The sequence below is a fragment of the Bos mutus genome, chromosome 17 (genome assembly GCF_027580195.1).
Source record: "Bos mutus isolate GX-2022 chromosome 17, NWIPB_WYAK_1.1, whole genome shotgun sequence".
In the NCBI taxonomy this organism is placed as follows: domain Eukaryota; kingdom Metazoa; phylum Chordata; class Mammalia; order Artiodactyla; family Bovidae; genus Bos; species Bos mutus.
The window spans coordinates 50,394,434-50,405,819 of record NC_091633.1 but is presented as its reverse complement, the minus strand read 5'-3'; the positions used below and the strand labels follow the sequence as shown (position 1 = coordinate 50,405,819).

General features: G+C 37.1%; 1 non-coding gene across 1 annotated transcript; it reads right to left on the bottom strand.

Annotated features, from left to right (window-relative positions):
• Positions 1-8,657: 8,657 nt before the first annotated feature.
• On the bottom strand, positions 8,658-8,729 carry TRNAC-ACA (transfer RNA cysteine (anticodon ACA)). Its single transcript has one exon. It is a non-coding gene; the product is annotated as a tRNA-Cys (tRNA).
• Positions 8,730-11,386: the final 2,657 nt, after the last annotated feature.

The window sequence follows — 11,386 nt, the reverse complement described above, 5'->3', positions numbered from 1 at the left end:
TGAATAGAATATAAGCTCCTTGATGTTAAATCACAGAACTCATGGAGTGTTGGGAGCCGTGTTAGTCATTACTGACAAAATGGAGGCACGGCCCTGGGATGAAGGAGTTAGGCCTTGTGATTCTGACTTGTTCTTTCCTTTCTTCAGTTGAGTTGGCTGGAAAGAATGTTAAGGTGCTTGAGAGAAGCATGAGAAAGCACAAAGCCTTCTACAGTTGTGGCCAGAAAATAATCTATAAAATAACCATTGACATTTGTTCAAGGATCTTTACAAAGAATGTCCCAGTATAAGCACATAGGCTGCAGCTTGAGGCCATGGGAAGGATTGTTATCTGAGACCTGTTTGTGAGGAGAATGTTGATGGCAAAAGAAGTTTGCTGAGTTTAAGGTTTAGGATTAATTAAGAATAGCTAGAAAACTTTTTAGGAGATAGTGATCTTAAGATGCTAGGGGCAAACAGGATTTAGAAAGATAAGAAATAAACTGAGGAATGTAGCATGAGTTACAATGTAATCACAAGTTAAGTACAGTAAATCTGGGGGGGGGGGACTAAAAACTGTCAAACCTCTGACCTAATGCTTTTGTCAAAGTATAAAAGAGAACCTGAAGCTTCAAATAAACATGTAGTTCCGTACTATGAGTCAGAGACTACATCATCGCCAACACCGTCCATCTCTTCAGGTTGAATCCCTGACTGCTGGAGCTGGACTCCAGCATTCTTTTATTTTCATAATTTAGTTACAAATTTTAAAATGTGATATATATACATATACTCAGAGGCACACAACAGAGAAAATCTATGCAAATTATATTAATCGTAGTTATTGCATGAGGTTAAAAATGTAAACTTTCTCAAAATAATCTATTTGGTGGTTGAATGTGTGATGTGTTTCACAAATTCTAATTTTTGGACATATATGGTAATATATGGAGAGACTAACCTCATCTATCTTTTATTTATCTATTGATGAAATTCTGTCAATCTACCATTGTTTGACATAATATATGCTCATAATTTTTTAGAAAGAAAGGAATAAATCTGCTATTTCTCAAACTCACTGGGATTGGAGTAAAGACACTTGATTTCATGAAAAAAAATCTGTTATTTTGTTATGCTTTAATAAATTTACAACATTTCAAAGGAATAAAAGTGAAAACAAAATGAAGGTATTGCCTTATCACTTGTCTTTCAAAGCAAGCTTCAGCATATCTAATCAAAATGCTTCCCTTCTCATAGCACTAACAAATAGTGTTCTAAAGTAATCCAATAACTGTTCTAAACAGCAGACAAGCTACAAAGAAAATATCTCTATAATATCTTTTAAGAGCACTGAAAAATTAATCAAAAAATTGTAGGCTGTCGCAATGACAAGTACATTAATCTCTAAGAAGCAATATTGATATTTCAAATATGTTTTCTAAATATCTTTCCATGATGTTATACATTTATCTTTTTTAAAATTCATTTTTTGCTGTTGTTAAAAAAAAAGGAAATAATCTGATTTAATGAATTAACTGGGCTGACAAAGAGCATTCAGGAAATGCCACAGGGACCCTGCCACAGGGACCTCAAACACATATAATCAAAGATGACATCTCTAGTCAAAAATATAATGCACAGCATAAAATGTGTAATTAATTGTCACCTAAATACTATTTTCTTTGGAAATAAATTTTCTTTAAATGTTCCAGTGTATAAGCAAAGTATAGTAACTCATAAGAGTTTAATGGATTTAGTATATGCCATGATGTCCATTAAGCCAGGGAAGTCCCAATCCTAAATTTAAAAATACTTTTCATATTCTCTTCTATTTTGTTGCTGCTGCTGCTGCTGCAAAGTCGCTTCAGTCGTGTCCGACTCTGTGTGACCCCATAGACGGCAGCCCACCAGGCTCCACCGCCCCTGGGATTCTCCAGGCAAGAACACTGGAGTGGGTTGCCATTTCCTTCTCCAATGCATGAAAGTGAAAGTGAAGTCACTCAGTCGTGTCCGACTCTTAGCGACCCCCTGGACTGTAGCCTACCAGGCTCCTCCATCCATGGGATTTTCCAGGCAATCTACTAGAGGAATGTTATTATTATTTTCCTTATATAATTCATGGAAAATTTTATGCTAATTTATACTGATGATCTAATAAGTTTATGTACCATTTTGACTAATTTTTCAGAGTTATTAAAAAAAAAGCAAAGATATTTTGTATACATAATAAAGATTACACATAATTTTGTTTCACAGTGTATTTAAAGAACAGGCATTGTTTCATTCTTTACTAATAAGAATGCAAAATTTTGTTAAAATATCATATACAAAATTTAATATGTCTGAGAGAGATGTGATATATTTTGATTTATATTAACCACTGAATTAAATTCAAATCTTAGGTTAATTCACTTTTACCTGCTCTAAAACATGTATATACTTTATTTGTCCTTTATTTGGGTTCAAAGCAGGGTTCGTAACTGACCAAATAGCTGATAGTTATCAATGACTGCACAGGCTATTATCAGAATGGGCATCATGTCTACATTAAGTGCTATTCTAGACAGTGTGCTTGTCTATATTATCACATGTATGAATCATAAGTGCATGTTTAATGCCTATTGTGTCAAAGACTTGTAACATTATAAGATATGCTTTGTTATAGACAAATTCATAGTATTGAGTGGTGGAAGGGCTGAAATTTAATTTATATCAATGGCAAATTAGGAAAAATGCCAGTGTGGAACTTCTATTGTATCTGGTTCAAGAAAAACATTGTATATCGCCTATAAGAATTATTGTAGTCTTACTCAGCTGAAAAATAACATTTCTCTTTAGTGCTTGTGTATGAAAAAAATTAGAATGCTTTTAGAAATTTACTTAAATGATTCTGATTAAAATATTTTGCTAAATAATAGCCATAAATATGAGAAATAAATATATTTTAGGTACATTTTCTAGATACTAAATAATTATTATGAATATATCATTTGTCACAAATTTTTTAAAAGCAATAAAATATTTGCTTCCTAGTCTAGCCCCATTTAAAAAAATCTTTCTCTGGTTTGTGAAATAATTTATACTATACAAATACATAACAAGAGGAAAAGGCAGTGAGTGAAAATTTCTTGTCCATTGTGACTTTTAAGTAATTTCAGTATAATGCAGAAAAGCATCTAAGTTGGTAGAAGAATGTATAGAAGGATAGAGTGACAGATAGAGATAGAAAAATTGATATAATGATGGACGGGTGAACAGATGGATATAAACAGACAGAGAAACAGATTTTCAGATGACTATACCTGTTAAGTATTTAACTGTTATTCTGTGGGCAGGAATATTCATTACAATTTTGGTTTTTACATGTGTATTTTTATAGTTTTATAATGCTCATTGATTACTTTGACAAGCACATATATGCAGATATTTATGTATTAATAAAATATACATATGAATGTAAGTATATTCATTATACCTTATATATATATATATATAAATACATGGTATCTGTATATATATTTATAATTCATTATATTAATAACTCTTATGTATACATATTTACTGAAGAAGCATTTAGATAAGTAAAAAATTGATTATCCATCCAGTGTTTTTTTAAAATTAGATTTGGACTGTAAGCAATTGTGGGAGTTGATGATACTGTCATATTTGTGTCTGATGATAGAGCTAGAAGTCCAAAGGGCAGGCAGTCAAGAAGAGAAAATGAATGTAAAGTGGGTAGAGCAAGAAAAATCTTTAACCTGAAAACGCAAGCTTGTGTCCCAGAAAATGGACTGAAACCTAAGCTTGTCACCTCTTATGTTTTTGAAATGTGTCCTGCAGAAGCAGTTTGCTCTTTGTCACAAGCTGCATAGGCACATACACACACACACACACACACACACACACAAACACATGCTCATGCACACAGACACGTAGATACATTCACTGGACTCAGGAGTCAGATTTGAAAGAGAATCTAAGGGAGAATAGGGGAGTTGTTGGGCTGACCACAGCCTAACACCAACAAGGTGAAACAGCAGGTAAACAACAACCTATGTGAACTATGGAGTGACTGTGGCTTTACTTCCAGACTCCAAATCTCCCAAAAGGGTATTTCTTAAAGCCCGCAGTAGCTGAAAACATATAGGTCAGTTCCCATATTGGTAGGAAAGAAACCGAGGGATCACACACACCTGCACTAATGGAAATAGAAGACAGGACCAAAGCATATAAGTGATGGTAGACCTACAGCAGAGAGGAAGTATCTACAAAAAGAGCACCAGCTGTCCTGGAATTGTGTACCCACTCGCTGCCCCCAAGCACTTGCCTTACTTTCTCTCTTTGACATCTCTCTTCATTCCTCCCAACAAGAGCTGTCCTGGTCTCTCTGCCATTTCCAGGAGCTCTTCTTTTATTGGAAAATTAATATTGTTGTCTTTCTTATTGGAACATTCTTATCCCAGATACTTTGAAGTTCCCTTCTCACTTTTTTCAAACCTTTTTGATGAGACCCTGTCTAGTGCCCTGGCCTGTAGAGTGACTCCTCAACATCTGCATTTCCTAACTTCCATTCATAATATACTTTTTCTGTATAACAGTGATCACCATCTAACATATTATATATTTTACTTACTTTTCTTGTCTAGTGTCCATCTCTACCCATTAAATGATAAACTCGATGAGAATGATGTCTTAGTCTTTTTTAGTTCACTTCACTATACCAATTTCTATAAGAGACCCTGGCACTTAGTATCTGAATAACATTTTTTGTTGTTGAATGAATATGTGATTTAACAGTATATAAAATATAATTCCTAATACCAGTAATATCACATGAATTTAACTTTAGAAAATAATTATATCCTATGAAAATAGAAACTGTGATTGTATAGCTTTGGTCACTGTGTGTTATTTGTGTCAAGTCACTGAAGCAAATTATAACCAGATTTGGTTATATATTTAAAGCTATAACTTTAGGGGTATGTGTGTGTGTAGTGAAATTCAGTATTCTAAAGAATTAGATATAATTGAAGCCTGTAATTGTATGGACAAAAGTTTTTTAAATTTTGTATTATTAGTGACACTTGTGCTTACCTGTATGCCTGCACTTTCATTATTATATGTTTAATTTCATTGTAGTTACTGTCTTACTATGTATAATATATTTACTTATGCCAAAATTTATACTCACTTTAACATGGAGGATTTTTTGTATGCAGCACTATTTAACCAATTTTATTTACTCTTTACATTTTATTATATATTCTACAGAAATTACTGGATACTCAGCATAACAGATGAAAAACAATCAACCTCATTAATAACCTTATAGGGCTTCCCTAGTAGCTCAGTGGTAAAGAATCCACCTGTCAATTCAGGAAACATGAATTCGATCCCTGGGTCTAGAAGATCCCCTAGGGTAGGAAATGGCAACCCATTCCAGAATCCTTGCTTGGGAAATCCCATGGACAGAGGAGCCTAGTGGGCTACAGCCCACGGGGTCACAAAAGAACTGGACATGACTTAACGACTAAACAAAAACAATAACCTTACATTTTCTGATGTTTTATCAAAATGAATTATTGTCAAATGAACACCTATCTTGAACACCTTGTTGAAAATGTGTGTGTATGTGTGTGTTCAGTTGTAAAGCTGAGGTTAATCTGTGATGGTTCCTTAACCAGCATTTCACCACATACGTATTGCATTAGTGCTCATTGAACTAATTTTCCTGAATTTGAGTTTTGATTCTTTAGACACAGTCTTGAATATAAGATGGGATATAAAATATTTTGAAGAACTAATATCCATGTCTATCTACCTATGTATAATAGGAATATGAAATAGTTCTTTATGACTATAACAAATATGCTACTTTCTGCTTTCCAAAACTGGCAACTTAATTAAATTATGTTAAAAGATATGATCAAGTTTGCTTTTACCCAAGATTTCTTTTAGTGTGGGATAGAGAAAATCCTATTGTTTCAGATACATAATGGAGTGGCAAGAACTAGAGCAGTTATGTAATCTTGTCCCTTTGCCTATACAATATTCTATTAAATTTTTATTGTTTTTAACAATATCTTTACTTCCATCCTCAAGCTATCTTTTCTCATTTTAACATGAGGGAAAAAATACCTAGCTAACAACACTGGGAACAAAAAGTTATTAACTGAGAATGTAATACGGTACCTTTCCATAATTCCTACAGAGACATGTACCATGGAAGCAAAATCAATTGTGAGATACTCAAGAATTGTTATACAACTCCATAATTTCTGAAGCTTTGTTATTTGTTTTCAGCAGCAAATTCAGTAAAAAGTATTCTCTGAGAAACAAGAATGCCAGTGCTATAATTACACCTGAATAAAATTAGGTACTTGGACTGAGAGTTGCCCAAAGACAAGTTGATAGAAATCAACTTCAAAAAGGAAGAAAATATGCTATAAAGGAGAAGTAGAGAAGTAGAGTTTTATTCCAGGAAATCAAATCACTTACTAAAAAGAAAACAAAAAGGAAACAGTATCAGTTCAGTTCCATCACTCAGTCCTGTCCAACTCTTTGCGACCCCATGAACTGCACCATGCCAAGCCTCTCTGTCCATCACCAGCTCCCAGAGTTTACCCAAACTCATGTCCATTGAGTCGGTGATACCATCCAACCATTTCATCCTCTGTCATCCCCTTCTCCTCCTGCCCTCAATCTTTCCCAGCATCAGGGACTTTTCAAATGAGTCAGCTCTTCGCATCAGGTGGCCAAAGTATTGGAGTTTCAGCTTCAACATCAGTCCTGCCAATGAACACCCAGGACTGATCTCCTTTAAGATGGACTGGTTGGATCTCCTTGCAGTCCAAGGGACTCACAAGAGTCTTCTCCAGCACCATAGTTCAAAAGCATTAATTCTTCTGTGCTCAGTTTTTTTTTTACAGTCCAACCCTCACATCCATACATGACCACTGGAAAAACCATAGCCTTGATTAGACAGACCTTTGTTGACAAACTAATGTCTCTGCTTTTTAATATGCTGTCTAGGTTGGTCATAACTTTCCTTCCAAGGAGTACACGTCTTTTAATTTCATGGCTGCAATCAACATCTGCAGTGATTTTGGAACCCCCCAAAATAAAGTCAGCCACTGTTTCCACTGTTTCCCCCTCTATTTGCCATGAAGTGATGGGACTGGATGCCATGATCTTAGTTTTCTGGATGTTGAGCTTTAAGCCAACTTTTTCACTCTCCTCTTTCACTTTCAAGAGGCTCTTTAGTTCTTCACTTTCTGCCATAAGGGTGGTGTCAAAGATAGTATAGAATTGAATATAATCTGAATAAATTAATTCAAGAAGGTTGTTTTTAACTTGAGAAGATAAGTTGATATGGAAAAGATAAGATAAAGAGTAAGAATATGGATGCAAATTTCCTATCCCCCCCCCATAAATGAAGACATTTCCCCCCAAAGATGTGTAGTTATTATTTTTTCTCTCATGAATGGATGCACAACACAAACATTTGCTGAGTGCTAACTATTACAGCTGTTGGGTTATGTGGTGGCCATAATGAAAAAAAAAAAAATTATATATATGGCCTCCCTGGAGTTCAGTGGTAAAGAATCTGCTTGCCAATGCCATGAGACACAGGTTCCATTCCTGATCTGGGAAGATCTCACATGCCTTGGAGCACCTAAGCCTGTGCACCGTAACTACTGAGCCTGTGCTCTAGAGCCCAGGAGCCCCAACTTCTGAGCCCATGCACCATAGTGCGTGTGCTCTGCAGCTAGAGAAGCCACAGCAATGAAAGGCCACAACCAGAGAGGAGCTCCTGCGCTCCACAACTAGGGAAAAGCCCACTCAGCAAAAAGACCCAGCGCAGCCAAAAATAAATAAAGCTTTTTAAATGTATTTATTAAACAAACAAACAAACATCCTGTTGCTTGACAAAGTAGTGGGGAGAGTGATAGAAAGAGTAGGTGGATAAATGAATGGTGAACACTTTACAAGTGATAACTGTGTAAAGGATGAAAAAATAGTGAAAGTGTTAACTGTGCTCAGTTGTGTGCGACTCTGTGAGCCCATGCACTGTGGCCTGCCAGTTTTCCTCTGTACATGGAATTCTCCAGGAAGGAATACTGGAATGGGTTGCCATGCTCTCCTCCAGGGGATCTTCCCAACCCAAGGATAGAACCCAAGTCTCCTGAATTGCAGGCAGATTTTTTTACCATCTGAGCCACTAGGGTATAGGGATGCAAAGCAGGTGTAGGGCAAAAACGGATTAGTTTACTCTGGGATTAGGCATCACACATAAGATAAAAACTAGATTTTTAGGGCTTACATGGTGACCTAAAAGTGGAAGGTGTGGGTCACAACATGACAGGTGTGGTATGTATTTCAGTTAAAAAGTGAACCGTGAGAACAGTTGAACAAAAGCTGTTCTCATTTGTTGAATTGTAAAGTTATATTTTCTTTACAAGCTGAGCAACCAAGGAATCCTTATGAACAGAGGAGCCTGGCAGGCTACAGTCCATGGGGTCACGAAGAGTCGACACAATTAAGCAAAGTGAAGTGAAGTCGCTCAGTTGTGTCCGACTCTGCAGCCCCGTGGACTGTAGCCTACCAGGCTCCTCTGTCCATGGGATTTTCCAGGCAAGAATACTGGAGTGGGTTGCCATTTCCTTCTCCAGGGGATCTTCCCAACCCAGGGATCGAACCCGGGTCTCCTGCATTGTAGGCAGACGCTTTACCGTCTGAGCCACCAGGGAAGACTCAATATATATATATATATATATATATATATAGAGAGAGAGAGAGAGAGAGAGAGAGAGAGAGAGAGGAGAAGGAAAAGGACAAATTTTTTTTTCATCTATGTTCCTTGGGATTATATACCAATAATATATCCTGCTTGAGGACAGTTTCTGGAAAAAAACCTTCTGGCTAATCTTGTTATCTTAAAATGCAATTTATGGGAGTGGGCCTAGTAAGGTCTTTACAACCTCCAGACATTCTTTTGATTTACCTTAATGATGCTGGGAGGGATTGGGGGCAGGAGGAGAAGGGGACGACAGAGGATGAGATGGTTGGATGGCATCACTGACTTGATGGGTGTGAGTCTGAGTGAACTCTGGGAGTTGGTGATGGACAGGGAAGCCTGGCGTGCTGTGATTCATGGGGTCGCAAAGAGTCGGACACAACTGAGTGACTGAACTGAACTGAATAACTAAATAAAAGTATATAACTCCATTGTTAACACTAGTGAGGGGGCACTCTTTCTGCCCCCTCCTGATGTCTATGTCAGAAGCCTTCTCTGTCTCTTTATACTTTAATAAAACTTTATTACACAAAAGCTCTGAGCAATCAAGCCTTGTCTCTGGCCCTGGATTGAATTCTTCTCTTCCAGAGGCCAAGAATCCTGGCGTCTTTCATGGTTCAGCAACAACCTTTCATTATATCTATATCTACCTATCTATATTTATACATATAGATAGATAAAATTATATGTGTATATATACTGATATACTGACCTGTTGTTAAGTCACTTCAGTCGTGTCTGACTCTGTGTGACCCCATGGATGGCAGCCCACTAGGCTCCCCCATCCCTGGGATTCTCCAGGCAAGAACACTGGAGTGGGTTGCCATTTCCTACTCCAGAGGATTCTCCCAACCCAGGGATCAAACCTGGGTCTCCTGCATTGGTAGGCAGATTCTTTAACAGTGAGCCACTAGGGAATCACCTTAAAGGCTGTGAAGTGAAGTGAAGTGAAGTGAATTTGCTCAGTCTTGTCTGACTCTTTGTGACCTCATGGACTGTAGCCTATCATGCTCCTCCATCTACCGGGTTTTCCAGGCAAGAATACTGGAGTGGGTTGCCATTTCCTTCTCCAGGAGATCCTCCCAACCCAGGGACTGAACCTTTGTCTCCCGCATTACAGGCAAATGCTTTACTGTCTGAGCCACCAGGGAAGTGAGCTCTTAAAGGCTGTTCAGTTCAGTTCAGTTCAGTTGGGCAGTCGTGTCTGACTCTTTGTGACCCCATGAATCACAGCACGCCAGGCCTCCCTATCCATCACCAACTCCCAGAGTTCACTCAAACTCACATCCATCGAGTCAGTGATGCCATCCTGCCATCTCATCCTCTGTCGTCCTCTTCTCCTCCTGCCCCCAATCCCTCCTAGCATCACGGTCTTTTCCAATGAGTCAACTCTTCCCATGAGGTGGACAAAGTATTGGAGTTTTAGCTTCAGCATCAGTCCTTCCAATGAACACCCAGGACTGATCTCCTTAAAATGGACTGATTGGACCTCCTTGCAGTCCAAGGGACTCTCAAGAGTCTTCTCTGACACCACAGTTCAAAAGCATAAATTCTTTGGTGCTCACCTTCCTTATAGTCCAACTCTCACATCCATACATAACTACTGGAAAAACCATAGCCTTGACTAGATGGACCTTTGTTGGCAAAGTAGTATCTCTATTCCCCCCCAAATAATTTATTTTTGTGTTCCGTATTCCTTGGTGACATTAAATGCCTATGACCACTTTATATAAAAAATATTCCTTAGAGTTCTTAATAAGCACATATAAAATATGAATTTAGATATCATGTGCATGTAAATGTTTTTGATTCTGAATTCCTAAAGAAGAAGTTTTACCATGGCATAAAGGTAAAGTTTGAAACAAGCATGTTTTCTTGACATCCTTTTTTGTAAGGTGGGTTATTTAGTTTACACAAATTCTAAGAGAATAGCCATTAGGTCACTCAGCTTTATTTGTTGAGGCTTCTATCATGTTTCCCACAAAATCAGACACTTCTTCACTTTGTCTTTTGCAGCATGCTAGCATAAATTGAAGGTCACATTAAGAGGATTTAGTGAATGACCCCGCTTGGCTCTCTGGAGTTCTTTCACTTTGCTTCTGGTCTCTAAATAAATTTTTATGAATCTATTTTCCATTTCATTTATCTATTTCAAGAGATGATTTTATACTTATATGGTTTCCTGGCATTTAAAATGTATTTTGATATAGATAAGCTTATCATTATTAACAATAATGTTGATCAATCTTCCTTTCCATTATCACTATTTGTTAAGTATAATTTGATGTAATTAATTAAGAGAAGATCTTAATGGAATAGACAGGATTGCTAATATGCCTGGTATCTTTATAAAAGACATGGATACACACAGGGAGAAGACTGCAGGATAACTGTGGGAGGCAGAGATTGGAATGGTGTATCCTAGGTGAGTGATCACATCATCGTGATTATCTGGGTCATGAAGATCTTTTTGTATAGTTCTTCTATGTATTCTTGCCAACTCTTCTTAATATCTTCTGCTTCTGTTAGGTCCATACCATTTCTGTCCTTTATTGAGCCCATCTTTGCATGAAATATTCCCTTGGTATCTCTAATTTTATTGGAGAGATA